Raw genomic sequence first — 15,564 nt, forward strand, 5'->3', positions numbered from 1 at the left:
ATATGAACAGGAAGGGTTTGGAAGGATATGGGCAGGGTGCTGGCAGGTGGGATTAGATTGGGGTGGGATATCTGGTCAGCATGGACAGGTTGGACCGAAGCGTCTGTTTCCATGCTGTACATCTCTATGACTCTATTTACATATGAAAGAAGTGAAACTCTCATGGTTTATGAACAGATGAAAGACTCAACAAACAATCAAGGTATTTTCCTATGTACAATTTTAGTTACATCACACTTTAAATTTTTGCTCTAAATTCTGTGCCTTACAATTGTGTCCTCCACAACCACCTGATGATGGAACAGCGCTCCAAAAGCTAGTGCTTCCAATTAAACCTATTGGACTATAACCTGGTGTTGTGTGATTTTTAACCTTGTACAGCCCAGTCCAACACCGACATCTCCAAATTATGACACTTTACCAAGCATACAAACACGCACTCTCTTATGCACACACAAGTCTTTGGGGTGAATTTGGATTTTCAGAATTATATTTGCAGATACATTCAGTTTTCCTCAAAGAGTGTGCAATCTGCAGGCAGTGAAGCCATGTCATATTTTATAAATCCCTACTTTGAAAATACAACCAGTCTAACTCAAGATTGGGATACAGACAGAATCAAACCTCACACCTTTAATACATTGACTGAGCTGAGATGTCACCTCTTTTTATAAAATCTGGAGAATGTACCTTAAAAGTAGTTCTGGGATTTACATATTAATGAACAGAAACTAAAAGTGGCCTCATCAACATCCTGTACAACCTCAACATGACGTCCCAACTCCAACACTCAATGGTGTGAAAAATGAAAGCAAGTGTGCGAAACACCGTCCCTGAACCAGCCAGACTGACGTAGATTCTCGGAGCAGGGCCTGTCTCTCCTGGTTGAGAGGGAGTGTATGAAACCACAGAGAAAGCTGGGACCCACTGGAATTGTATCCCTTCCTCAGTCTCTCTATGTTTTTCCTTAACTTCTGTTTTTCTGACTTTTCTCCCTTTTCTCGCTCACTCTGTGTCTCTCTTTCTTCTTGTCTTCCACTCCCATCCGTCTGTCCTATGGGTTCAGGACCATAATTGTTTGAAGTTTGCGTCACCTACTGACCCTGATCACTCCCTGGACGAAAACGTTCTTCCTAATGTCACTTTTACTTCTTTTCCTCGTGATTTTAAAACTCTGCTGAATCGTTGTCGATCCTTTCAGGCGTGGGAGCATTTGCACTCCATTATTCCTGTGTCTAGACCCTCATGACTTGAAAAACGTCAATCAGGCCAGCTTTCAACCTCCTGTTCTCCTAGGAGAACTGTCCCAACTTTCCAATCTACCTTCATTGCTGACAATCCTCATACACGGCACCATTCACGTCAACCTGTTCAGCGCTGTCTGCAATCACTTCACTTCCCCGCTTCCTGAAATTTCACGCTCACAATTGAGCAATAATGCAGCTGGAGGATTCATTCAGAGTCGGACTGCGCGGGCGAACTATGTGCAATGATTGTTTTGACTTTGAGCAAGTGTTTCCTTTTATCCTGTTCGCTGGAATGGGAGCTCGACCTCATCCCGACTTCAGGCAGCACAATCTCGTTTAATAAATGTGCTTTTTGAGAAAATCACCCCGGCGTTTCTGCACAAGGCAACTTAAGAAACGAGGGCTCGTCCGGGATTCGAACCCGGGATCTCTCGCAAATTCACCCAACTGAAGGCCCGAAACGAGAATCATACCACTAGACCAACGAGCCACAGGCCCAGCACGGCGCGAGCTACCCTGACCCCGGACGCTCCAAGCGCCCTCCCCTGAATCAGCTGAGACTTGCTCAGTGTGAAATACGTTTGAGTTGCACCAAGAATCGCAAACAGCAAAGAGATTCCACAACATTTGCTTCTCATTCCGTCTCCCTGCGCCCAGGACGCTGCTGTTTGTCCCGTTCCCAGTAACTGGACTCTCTCCACTGGCGGATAATTAAACCATATTGTTTCTAATTGCAAACTGTTCTGGGGGAGGGCAGAGCCCCTTCGCTCTTCTGCTCTCTCGCAATCACTTTGGATGGGAGACGTCAGTTCCACTAATGCATAGGAAATGGGCAAGTTTTAACTACATTACAAAGGTCTGTAATCAAAGAGACAGAAAGATGCTGTGATGGCGGGACAGAGAGAAATGGACACCGGAAACTGTTCCCTCAGGTATATCCATATGAGTGTATTTGTGTGCAGCCTGCTCGGTGTTCAGAATTCGTCTTCACACAGCAATCCTGCAGAAAGACTTTTCTAACACGGGCGTCTGTTTCTTTGCTGAGAACGGGCAGCAGTGAACATCTGAGCCCCAACTGTCCCAGATGAAGTTGAAAATGAGCCATTGTTTCTCCCTCAGCCGCTCTGTCCCAGAGACAGGGAGAGGGACGGCATCAACGTGTGACGTCATTCCGCCGCAGCCTGAAGCCGTTCAGTCCATCATTTCCATGTGACTCTCTGTCACTTGTATCTCTCCGAGATGATTCCCAATCGGTGATATGTGTCCTCATCATGGGAACTGTGTCTGTGTGGTGATGCTGCTTTCGAAATGCTGATCGTCCTGTCATTCACGTCTGAACCGGAGTGGGGAATTATTGCAGGGAATGAATACGACCGCAAATAATGTGGCTTTGTGGCTCAGTGGTTAACCCTGCTGTCTCATAACGGGACCTGAATTCGATCCTACCCGTGTGCGGCTTGTTTGTGTGGAGTTTGTTCAATCTCCCCGTGTCTGCGTGGGTTTCCTGCGGTGCTCCGGTTTCCTTCCACAGTCGAAAGATGTGCAGGTTAGGTGGACTGACCATGTTAAACTGCCCCATAGTGCCCAGAGGTCGGGAGGTTGGGGGCATCAGTCAGAAGTAAATGTCGGGTCTGGGCGGGTTACTCTTCGGAGGGTTGATACGGACTTGTTGAGCAGGAGGGCCTGTTTCCACACTGTAGGGATTCGAATTCGAATTGTTTCAACTTCACCAGCTCATTCCCATTTCAGAGAAGAGGTGTTAGGATTCAGTTCAGAGCAGACCGGCGGAAAGCAACTCAAATCTCCACAAGCACTTCCCCTCAATTGTGTAAATTGGGCCCGTGTTTAGTGACATATTCAGCTCAGATGCTCGAAGATTTGGGAAGCAGAGGCAAAGGCAAGATATAGAACAGAGTACCGTTACAAAGGAAAGCAATAGCAGACGACAGTTTTGATCGAGGGACATGAACCCAGCACCCTCCCGCTGCGCCACTCCACTTTCCCGCACGGAGTGTTTTCCATAGATCCCTTCACCCTTTCGTCTGGCGTGTGACAGGCAAGTTCGAGACTGGTGTCAAAGATCTCCACTGCTGTCGTGTTATATGGTGTTTCGCAGACGTATGGAGGCTGTGTGAATATGAACTGTTTTCTAAATTCCCACATTCTGTTGATCGAACTGTGATTTAACTCTGAATCATAACATATGTCACAGCGTAGATGGAGGCCATGCGGCCCACCTTCGCTCTGCTGGTTCTACACCGTAAGTAAACGCGTGTCTCAATTCGTATCATTCTCTTGCCTTTTCCGTGTAAATCTGCGCATCTGAACATGACCACAAGCATTGCCCTCCTCAACAGAGAACAGGAGAAAACCACGCAGACCTCCACGAGTGTGTCACCTCAACTGTGCACATTGGGCCAGTATATCAATGTGAAATATTCATGTTGAGTTTTTTGGGAAGCAGATGAGAAGGCGAGGTGCAGAACAGAGCACCCTTTGACGGGTAAGCTGCTAAAGACGACGTTACGTTAATAGGAGAGAATAGGACATGGCGGATTTCAGGCCCTAAAGTCATGGAACTCGATATTGAAGACAGGGGGCATGTAGGGTCTTCAAGTGGAAAATGAAGCATTGTTCTTCCATCTGGAGCTGAGCTTTGCTGGAACACTGCTGCATGCCTGAGACAGAGATGTTGGCCAGGGAACAGGGTGGCATGTTAAAGTGGCGGGCAACCCGAAGCTCAGGGCCTTTTTTGCGGGCAGAATTGAGATGTTCTGCGAAACAGTCACCCAGTTTATGCTTCATGCTACTTTGGGGAAACCACACTGTGAGCAGCGAATGCAGGAGACTAGGTTGTGGCAAATGTGCAGGTAAAGTGCTGCTTCACCTGGCGGGTATGTTCGAGCCCTGTGATATTCAGGAGGGAGCAGGTAAATGGGCAGGTGTTACACATTCGGCGGTTAGAGGATAAAGTGCCTTGGGACAATGGGAGGTGGGTGTGGGGTGTTGAGAGTGAAGGAAGAGTGGACCCGAGGTGTAAGCCCTGCCCACTTACCTCCTCTCACATATAAATCCGTGAAGTTGAAAGAACATTCCATCCAATAATTCAGTACCACGTGACTCATGAACTAATTTGTATTCATGTTCCGGGGCCAGCATCATTATTGCGTCACAGCAGCTGCAGGCCATCACCGGGGGCTCGCCCTATGACGTCACGGTGCGGCTGGAAGCCCCGGGAGAGTTTATCAAAGAAACCTCCCTGTGGGTCAGGGCAACTCTGCATTAGGAAGCACTGGGATGGTCAACCACTATCAGTTAACATGGGGAACACATCTCCATATTATGCAGCCTCGAGGCAAACTTCCTTCTACTTAAAGTTCAAGAGCCCTCAGACCGAAATTCCCCAGGTACGTTTGGAAGAACTTTTTCCAGGTGTCCGCAAAGTACATCGATGAGCAATTTGTTAAAGTTTGAATTTTGTGAGTGTTGAAATTATGTGCTTTTGAGCGAAATCGCAGTTCGAAAAACAGAATGTGGGAATGTCTGCGGGTGCGTGATGGGAGCATCACCCAGAAGGGAAACCATCTCTCCTATTCACGCAAAGTCCTCTTTAGCAGCTTTCCGTATAAGGGCGCTCTGTTCTGCACCTCGCCTACTCATCTGCTTCCCAAAACACTTCGACATAAATATTTCACATTGATATACTGACCCAATGTGCACAATTGAGATGACACACTCGTGGAGGTCTGCGTGGTCTTCTCCTGTTCTCTGTTGAGGAGGGCAATGCTTGTCACTGGTCACTCAGGTGTCAGAGAAAAGTTTCGAAAGAAAACGGTTTAATTTTCTGCCAGTAGAGAGGGCCCGGTTCCTGGAGACGGGACAAACGGAAGCAAGGAGACAGAATGAGAAGCAACTGTTCTGGAAATTGTTTGATAGACCCCATTAAAAGCACACAACCCAAGCCAAGGAGGAGCAACCAACACACCGCCACTGGGTGGGCTCGAAGAACCAACTTTTCAGTTAACAGCCGAATGCGCTGGCCAATTGCGCCACAGAGACAAGCAACGACAAAAGGCCATCGCTTAGGGGAGGCTATTAGTGAATTCAAAATTCAGCCTGCCCCGCCTAAAATTACAATTGTGGTCTATCAGTCTTAATTATCACAAATAAAGTCTGGGACATTTACTGTGGAGACACTGAGGACAGTCTGATCCCACTCTCTGCAGACACATCCATGTCACGAGGAACTAGCTTTCTTACTCCGGGGCCGTCGCCCTTCCAGCCTTTCAGCGTTTTGCCTGTTCCCGAGTTCTCTCATTGGCTCGGAGGCGAGAAGGAGTTTGAATTCCTGATGTGCAGTAACGACAATTCTTTCAACGTCTCAGATCAGTTCATGTGCCGAGAACATCAGAGTCAACCTCCCGGCCTCGTCAACAAGGGGACGGTGTCTGGACTGTCTCTGCTCAATCGGACCGGTCATCTTTCATTCTCCTCTAAATCCGCTTCGCAAAGTGTTTCTAAAGGTTCACAAAGCTGGAGACTGGGATTTCTGTGTTGCTTCATGAACATTTGAACATTTTTCCATTTCCTAACTGACAATATTTTGCCAAAATTTCTTCCCAATTGTACGCCTTGCCTCATGTCCAGGGATGAGGAATTTCCATTTTGGGGAGACATTCCCAAGGTGGAGAATGTTCGCTTTGGAGCAAAGAAGGATAACTGGAGATTTCCTGGCTCTGTTGGTCATGATGGGAGAAGAAGCGGTGGGAATGGGCAGTTTAATGATCAGAAGAACCAATTGCCACTGACCAGAGTCAGTTACCAGAGGACAGGGATTGAAGTTCTTGAATGAAAAGCAGCACTTGTGCCTAATAAACACAGAGAATACTGCAGAAAGCCAACGGGTCGAGCAGCATCTGTGGAAAGGGAAACAGAGCTGACGTTGTGAGTCTGGTACGTTGTTTGTTCAGAACCCGAGTTTCCTGCATGGCAATCAATTCCCAGACATGAGAAAACGGGTCTTTATTGAGACGGGTTTTGTGAAGTTTGAGCGATAATGCAACCAACAGGAAGTCATTTAAAATCGCCAGCGAAGAAATCATAGCCAGCAGGTTACCACCCTGGGCGGGGAGCCCCAAAGGATCTCTACGCCAACACCTTAAGTGTTCGGCCACAACTACACGCCCAAAGTTGTGGTCTAAACTTTCTCATGGAATAGTTCTAACAGGAACGGTGAGTATTGGGATTGTCCTGTCCGCGCCATAGCCCCAACGGTTCCTGTTGCCCTGGATTTGATCAGGACAGAGGAGGCTGATGGGAGATCGAATTGAACTACACACATTGATGAGAGATAGAGCGGCTGGGAAGGATCCATTCCCATGCGTAGAGAGATTAATAATCAGGGCCGAAAATAAGGAGCCACTTCAAGAAATTTGGGGTTCATTCAGCAAAGCTAATGTATGACTGTTCACAGAAAATTGTGATGAAAGTCTCTCGAGTTATTTTGATGAGAAGTGTTGATGATGCTAATACAATCGATAGGATGAACGTAGATTGGTAAATGTATTTGGTGACAGTTCTGTTCTAGCCCTGTGAGCGAAACCTGGATCTGAAGGAGTAGAAGGGACATTAACAACATCGATCTGAAATTGGACACGTGACAAGAAACAGAGCCATCATGAACAGTTGGCTTTTGAACTGGAGAAGGTTTCTCGTGAAATTCGCTTGAGGCTTGAGGTATGCAAGGTCAAGATAATTTAGGTAAAACACGGAAACGCTATCCTCATTAGCAGACAGTGAAAGGATTACAAGACACAAATTAAACATTTTCGACAAGTGATACAGGGGACTGGGAAGATAAGTATTATAAACTGTGAACAGCAAAGTTCTGGAGCACAACACATACATTCAAAGACCGAAAACATCCAGGTCCTGATTAATCAGATTGCATTGTAGTGCATGTTTGCAAAACATCCACTTGCAATGTCCTACAAAAGAGTGACAAAACCCATCCCTGTCAGCCCAGGATAGAAAATCCGAAGGGATGAACGTTTGCTGATTTTCTGAAGATTCACAGAGCTTGGACTGGGTTTTGGTGATTGTTTCTTTTCCACTCCCAGGAGCCGCAGTGTTTGAGGCGTTGAGTTGGGGAGAATAAAATGTGCCCGTGAGCAGCATGTGGGGCTATTTCAGCTTCCCCTCATATGACTGCGCTGTGAGTTGACTCAGATGTTCTCAGGGACATTTACTGACGCGAGACAGTGAAAGGATTCTCATTCCCGCAGATCGGGAATTCAAACCGTATGCCGGCTACAGGACAATGAGAACGATTAATTGGGGTGTGTGAAGAAGCTGTGAGCTGCATTTCAAACAGGGAGGTGGAGTCAGATGCATCATCCATTGGCCCCGGCCCTGTGCGTATCTCACGCCACCATGCTGCAGAGTTCTGACGTTAGCACGGACATGCGCAGCAATGGGTTCATTCACAAGGCGAACAACCAAAGATAATCACCGTCACTGATTCCCTTCCACAGGCCCAACTTGGTGAAGCAGTATCTTTCACTGGCAAAGGAAACACCCTTGTCCTCAGGTGCCTGCTTCATTTCGATCACGATTTCAAGCACCTCACTCTTCTAGTCTCATTTCCAAACACTTTGCTCATAGCCTCAAAAGAAGCTCTGCGGGTATCTGCTTGTTCCACCCGAACAGGCAGTGGGTTGCAGATTCCCACCAGTCCCAATTTGAGTGAAATATTTTTCCCCCTCCACTGATTTGAATCTTAAAGAAGAAGCCGGGGAGCAAGCTCCCTTTCTTTTCGACGACATTTCTCATTTTGTACTCGGCAGGGTTCACACCTGCGAGGGGAAACCGCAATGGATTTCATGTACATCGCATTAACCACTCGGCCCACGAATACAGAACCACACTGACAGCTTGACTTCCCAGGCCTGTCTGCCTATGGAGCTGAGAAAGAGTGAATCATCGCAGAGTTTGTTTGAATCCAATCACTTCACAGTGATTCGAAAGGGTTAAATATCGGCACATGGTGTTTGCAGATATTTCGGTGTTTCACCCCAAAAGATGGAATGAACTTTCAGTTAGAAATTGCAGGAGGAACCCAGCAGGTCAGGCAACATCTGTGGAAAGAGAATCAGAGGCAACATTTCAAAATTGTGTTTTCACCGACAGGTACTGTCAAACCTGCCTAGTTTCTCTTTTGGTCTCGTCTTCTCAGCAAACGCAGTCCCTTCCGTTAGACATCAATTCAATTCAGAAACCCCTTTGTGGAGAAGATTTCCGTTGGGGGAAAATTTTCCTGACGCCATTAAAAGCGCACAGCTTCGAAGCCAAAGAAGGGCAGCGAACACACCGCCCCTGGGTGGGCTCGAACCACCAACCTTTCGGTTAACAGCCGAACGCGCGGACTAATTGCGCCACAGAGACAGGCGCTGACTGGGGCTGCACATCGCCTGGTGATTTTATAATTCAGCCTCCCCGCCGAGAATTACAGTTGTCGTCTATCAGTTTTACTTTTCCATAATCAAGCCTGGGAGATCTCTTGTGGAGATACCGGGGACAGTCTGCAGACACATCCATGTCACGAGGAACTAGCTTTCTTACTCCGGGGCCGTCGCCCTTCCAGCCTTTCAGTGTTTTGCCTGTTCCCGAGTTCTCTCGTTGGCTCGCAGGGGAGAAGGGGTTTGAATTCATGATGTGCAGGAACGACAATTCTTTCATTGTCTCAGATCAGTTCATGTGCCAAGAACATCAGAGTCAACCTCCCGGCCTCGTCAACAAGGGGACGGTGTCTGGACAGTCTCTGCTCAATCGGACCGGTCATCTTTCATTCTCCTCGAAATCCGCTTCGCAAAGTGTTTCTAAAGGTTCACAAAGCTGGAGACTGGGATTTCTGTGTTGCTTCATGAACATTTGAACATTTTTCCATTTCCTAACTGACAATATTTTGCCAAAATCTCTTCCAATTGTACGCCTTGCCTCATGTCCAGGGATGAGGAATTTCCATTTTGGGGAGACATTCCCAAGGTGGAGAATGTTCGCTTTGGAGCAAAGAAGGAAAACTGGAGATTTCCTGGGGCTGTTGGTCACGATGGAGGAAGAAGCGGTGGGAATGGGCAGTTTAATGATCAGAAGAACCAATTGCCACTGACCAGAGTCAGTTACCAGAGGACAGGGATTGAAGTTCTTGAATGAAAAGCAGCACTTGTGCCTAATAAACACAGAGAATACTGCAGAAAGCCAACGGGTCGAGCAGCATCTGTGGAAAGGGAAACAGAGCTGACGTTGTGAGTCTGGTACGTTGTTTGTTCAGAACCCGAGTTTCCTGCATGGCAATCAATTCCCAGACATGAGAAAACGGGTCTTTATTGAGACGGGTTTTGTGAAGTTTGAGCGATAATGCAACCAACAGGAAGTCATTTAAAATCGCCAGCGAAGAAATCATAGCCAGCAGGTTACCACCCTGGGCGGGGAGCCCCAAAGGATCTCTACGCCAACACCTTAAGTGTTCGGCCACAACTACACGCCCAAAGTTGTGGTCTAAACTTTCTCATGGAATAGTTCTAACAGGAAAGGTGAGTATTGGGATTGTCCTGTCCGCGCCATAGCCCCAACGGTTCCTGTTGCCCTGGATTTGATCAGGACAGAGGAGGCTGATGGGAGATCGAATTGAACTACACACATTGATGAGAGATAGAGCGGCTGGGAAGGATCCATTCCCATGCGTAGAGAGATTAATAATCAGGGCCGAAAATAAGGAGCCACTTCAAGAAATTTGGGGTTCATTCAGCAAAGCTAATGTATGACTGTTCACAGAAAATTGTGATGAAAGTCTCTCGAGTTATTTTGATGAGAAGTGTTGATGATGCTAATACAATCGATAGGATGAACGTAGATTGGTAAATGTATTTGGTGACAGTTCTGTTCTAGCCCTGTGAGCGAAACCTGGATCTGAAGGAGTAGAAGGGACATTAACAACATCGATCTGAAATTGGACACGTGACAAGGAACAGAGCCATCATGAACAGTTGGCTTTTGAACTGGAGAAGGTTTCTCGTGAAATTCGCTTGAGGCTTGAGGTATGCAAGGTCAAGATAATTTAGGTAAAACACGGAAACGCTATCCTCATTAGCAGACAGTGAAAGGATTACAAGACACAAATTAAACATTTTCGACAAGTGATACAGGGGACTGGGAAGATAAGTATTATAAACTGTGAACAGCAAAGTTCTGGAGCACAACACATACATTCAAAGACCGAAAACATCCAGGTCCTGATTAATCAGATTGCATTGTAGTGCATGTTTGCAAAACATCCACTTGCAATGTCCTACAAAAGAGTGACAAAACCCATCCCTGTCAGCCCAGGATAGAAAATCCGAAGGGATGAACGTTTGCTGATTTTCTGAAGATTCACAGAGCTTGGACTGGGTTTTGGTGATTGTTTCTTTTCCACTCCCAGGAGCCGCAGTGTTTGAGGCGTTGAGTTGGGGAGAATAAAATGTGCCCGTGAGCAGCATGTGGGGCTATTTCAGCTTCCCCTCATATGACTGCGCTGTGAGTTGACTCAGATGTTCTCAGGGACATTTACTGACGCGAGACAGTGAAAGGATTCTCATTCCCGCAGATCGGGAATTCAAACCGTATGCCGGCTACAGGACAATGAGAAAGATTAATTGGGGTGTGTGAAGAAGCTGTGAGCTGCATTTCAAACAGGGAGGTGGAGTCAGATGCATCATCCATTGGCCCCGGCCCTGTGCGTATCTCACGCCACCATGCTGCAGAGTTCTGACGTTAGCACGGACATGCGCAGCAATGGGTTCATTCACAAGGCGAACAACCAAAGATAATCACCGTCACTGATTCCCTTCCACAGGCCCAACTTGGTGAAGCAGTATCTTTCACCGGCAAAGGAAACACCCTTGTCCTCAGGTGCCTGCTTCATTTCGATCACGATTTCAAGCACCTCACTGTTCTAGTCTCATTTCCAAACACTTTGCTCATAGCCTCAAAAGAAGCTCTGCGGGTATCTGCTTGTTCCACCCGAACAGGCAGTGGGTTGCAGATTCCCACCAGTCCCAATTTGAGTGAAATATTTTTCCCCCTCCACTGATTTGAATCTTAAAGAAGAAGCCGGGGAGCAAGCTCCCTTTCTTTTCGACGACATTTCTCATTTTGTACTCGGCAGGGTTCACACCTGCGAGGGGAAACCGCAATGGATTTCATGTACATCGCATTAACCACTCGGCCCACGAATACAGAACCACACTGACAGCTTGACTTCCCAGGCCTGTCTGCCTATGGAGCTGAGAAAGAGTGAATCATCGCAGAGTTTGTTTGAATCCAATCACTTCACAGTGATTCGAAAGGGTTAAATATCGGCACATGGTGTTTGCAGATATTTCAGTGTTTCACCCCAAAAGATGAAATGAACTTTCAGTTAGAAATTGCAGGAGGAACTCAGCAGGTCAGGCAACATCTGTGGAAAGAGAATCAGAGGCAACATTTCAAAATTGTGTTTTCACCGACAGGTACTGTCAAACCTGCCTAGTTTCTCTTTTGGTCTCGTCTTCTCAGCAAACGCAGTCCCTTCCGTTAGACATCAATTCAATTCAGAAACCCCTTTGTGGAGAAGATTTCCGTTGGGGGAAAATTTTCCTGACGCCATTAAAAGCGCACAGCTTCGAAGCCAAAGAAGGGCAGCGAACACACCGCCCCTGGGTGGGCTCGAACAACCAACCTTTCGGTTAACAGCCGAACGCGCTGACCAATTGCGCCACAGAGACAGGCGCTGACTTGGGCTGCACCATCGCCTGGTGATTTTATAATTCAGCCTCCCCGCCGAGAATTACAATTGTCGTCTATCAGTTTTACTTTTCCATAATCAAGCCTGGGAGATCTCTTGTGGAGATACCGGGGACAGTCTGCAGACACATCCATGTCACGAGGAACTAGCTTTCTTACTCCGGGGCCGTCGCCCTTCCAGCCTTTCAGTGTTTTGCCTGTTCCCGAGTTCTCTCGTTGGCTCGCAGGGGAGAAGGGGTTTGAATTCATGATGTGCAGGAACGACAATTCTTTCATTGTCTCAGATCAGTTCATGTGCCAAGAACATCAGAGTCAACCTCCCGGCCTCGTCAACAAGGGGACGGTGTCTGGACTGTCTCTGCTCAATCGGACCGGTCATCTTTCATTCTCCTCGAAATCCGCTTCGCAAAGTGTTTCTAAAGGTTCACAAAGCTGGAGACTGGGATTTCTGTGTTGCTTCATGAACATTTGAACATTTTTCCATTTCCTAACTGACAATATTTTGCCAAAATCTCTTCCAATTGTACGCCTTGCCTCATGTCCAGGGATGAGGAATTTCCATTTTGGGGAGACATTCCCAAGATGGAGAATGTTCGCTTTGGAGCAAAGAAGGAAAACTGGAGATTTCCTGGGGCTGTTGGTCACGATGGAGGAAGAAGCGGTGGGAATGGGCAGTTTAATGATCAGAAGAACCAATTGCCACTGACCAGAGTCAGTTACCAGAGGACAGGGATTGAAGTTCTTGACTGAAAAGCAGCACTTGTGCCTAATAAACACAGAGAATACTGCAGAAAGCCAACGGGTCGAGCAGCATCTGTGGAAAGGGAAACAGAGCTGACGTTGTGAGTCTGGTACGTTGTTTGTTCAGAACCCGAGTTTCCTGCATGGCAATCAATTCCCAGACATGAGAAAACGGGTCTTTATTGAGACGGGTTTTGTGAAGTTTGAGCGATAATGCAACCAACAGGAAGTCATTTAAAATCGCCAGCGAAGAAATCATAGCCAGCAGGTTACCACCCTGGGCGGGGAGCCCCAAAGGATCTCTACGCCAACACCTTAAGTGTTCGGCCACAACTACACGCCCAAAGTTGTGGTCTAAACTTTCTCATGGAATAGTTCTAACAGGAACGGTGAGTATTGGGATTGTCCTGTCCGCGCCATAGCCCCAACGGTTCCTGTTGCCCTGGATTTGATCAGGACAGAGGAGGCTGATGGGAGATCGAATTGAACTACACACATTGATGAGAGATAGAGCGGCTGGGAAGGATCCATTCCCATGCGTAGAGAGATTAATAATCAGGGCCGAAAATAAGGAGCCACTTCAAGAAATTTGGGGTTCATTCAGCAAAGCTAATGTATGACTGTTCACAGAAAATTGTGATGAAAGTCTCTCGAGTTATTTTGATGAGAAGTGTTGATGATGCTAATACAATCGATAGGATGAACGTAGATTGGTAAATGTATTTGGTGACAGTTCTGTTCTAGCCCTGTGAGCGAAACCTGGATCTGAAGGAGTAGAAGGGACATTAACAACATCGATCTGAAATTGGACACGTGACAAGGAACAGAGCCATCATGAACAGTTGGCTTTTGAACTGGAGAAGGTTTCTCGTGAAATTCGCTTGAGGCTTGAGGTATGCAAGGTCAAGATAATTTAGGTAAAACACGGAAACGCTATCCTCATTAGCAGACAGTGAAAGGATTACAAGACACAAATTAAACATTTTCGACAAGTGATACAGGGGACTGGGAAGATAAGTATTATAAACTGTGAACAGCAAAGTTCTGGAGCACAACACATACATTCAAAGACCGAAAACATCCAGGTCCTGATTAATCAGATTGCATTGTAGTGCATGTTTGCAAAACATCCACTTGCAATGTCCTACAAAAGAGTGACAAAACCCATCCCTGTCAGCCCAGGATAGAAAATCCGAAGGGATGAAGGTTTGCTGATTTTCTGAAGATTCACAGAGCTTGGACTGGGTTTTGGTGATTGTTTCTTTTCCACTCCCAGGAGCCGCAGTGTTTGAGGCGTTGAGTTGGGGAGAATAAAATGTGCCCGTGAGCAGCATGTGGGGCTATTTCAGCTTCCCCTCATATGACTGCGCTGTGAGTTGACTCAGATGTTCTCAGGGACATTTACTGACGCGAGACAGTGAAAGGATTCTCATTCCCGCAGATCGGGAATTCAAACCGTATGCCGGCTACAGGACAATGAGAAAGATTAATTGGGGTGTGTGAAGAAGCTGTGAGCTGCATTTCAAACAGGGAGGTGGAGTCAGATGCATCATCCATTGGCCCCGGCCCTGTGCGTATCTCACGCCACCATGCTGCAGAGTTCTGACGTTAGCACGGACATGCGCAGCAATGGGTTCATTCACAAGGCGAACAACCAAAGATAATCACCGTCACTGATTCCCTTCCACAGGCCCAACTTGGTGAAGCAGTATCTTTCACTGGCAAAGGAAACACCCTTGTCCTCAGGTGCCTGCTTCATTTCGATCACGATTTCAAGCACCTCACTCTTCTAGTCTCATTTCCAAACACTTTGCTCATAGCCTCAAAAGAAGCTCTGCGGGTATCTGCTTGTTCCACCCGAACAGGCAGTGGGTTGCAGATTCCCACCAGTCCCAATTTGAGTGAAATATTTTTCCCCCTCCACTGATTTGAATCTTAAAGAAGAAGCCGGGGAGCAAGCTCCCTTTCTTTTCGACGACATTTCTCATTTTGTACTCGGCAGGGTTCACACCTGCGAGGGGAAACCGCAATGGATTTCATGTACATCGCATTAACCACTCGGCCCACGAATACAGAACCACACTGACAGCTTGACTTCCCAGGCCTGTCTGCCTATGGAGCTGAGAAAGAGTGAATCATCGCAGAGTTTGTTTGAATCCAATCACTTCACAGTGATTCGAAAGGGTTAAATATCGGCACATGGTGTTTGCAGATATTTCGGTGTTTCACCCCAAAAGATGAAATGAACTTTCAGTTAGAAATTGCAGGAGGAACTCAGCAGGTCAGGCAACATCTGTGGAAAGAGAATCAGAGGCAACATTTCAAAATTGTGTTTTCACCGACAGGTACTGTCAAACCTGCCTAGTTTCTCTTTTGGTCTCGTCTTCTCAGCAAACGCAGTCCCTTCCGTTAGACATCAATTCAATTCAGAAACCCCTTTGTGGAGAAGATTTCCGTTGGGGGAAAATTTTCCTGACGCCATTAAAAGCGCACAGCTTCGAAGCCAAAGAAGGGCAGCGAACACACCGCCCCTGGGTGGGCTCGAACCACCAACCTTTCGGTTAACAGCCGAACGCGCGGACTAATTGCGCCACAGAGACAGGCGCTGACTTGGGCTGCACATCGCCTGGTGATTTTATAATTCAGCCTCCCCGCCGAGAATTACAGTTGTCGTCTATCAGTTTTACTTTTCCATAATCAAGCCTGGGAGATCTCTTGTGGAGATACCGGGGACAGTCTGCAGACACATCCATGT

The 15,564-nt window shown here is 47.0% G+C and overlaps 2 non-coding genes across 2 annotated transcripts; both read right to left on the reverse strand.

Moving 5' to 3' along the window:
• Nucleotides 1-1,647: 1,647 nt before the first annotated feature.
• Nucleotides 1,648-1,737, reverse strand: trnap-cgg (transfer RNA proline (anticodon CGG)). The gene is given in 2 exon segments: nt 1,648-1,683; nt 1,702-1,737. It is a non-coding gene; the product is annotated as a tRNA-Pro (tRNA).
• Nucleotides 1,738-11,975: 10,238 nt separating this feature from the next.
• Nucleotides 11,976-12,049, reverse strand: trnan-guu (transfer RNA asparagine (anticodon GUU)). Its single transcript has one exon. It is a non-coding gene; the product is annotated as a tRNA-Asn (tRNA).
• Between the last annotated feature and the right edge of the window lie 3,515 nt (nt 12,050-15,564).

This window comes from Chiloscyllium punctatum, chromosome 36 (assembly GCF_047496795.1).
Source record: "Chiloscyllium punctatum isolate Juve2018m chromosome 36, sChiPun1.3, whole genome shotgun sequence".
NCBI classification, from domain to species: Eukaryota; Metazoa; Chordata; class Chondrichthyes; order Orectolobiformes; family Hemiscylliidae; genus Chiloscyllium; species Chiloscyllium punctatum.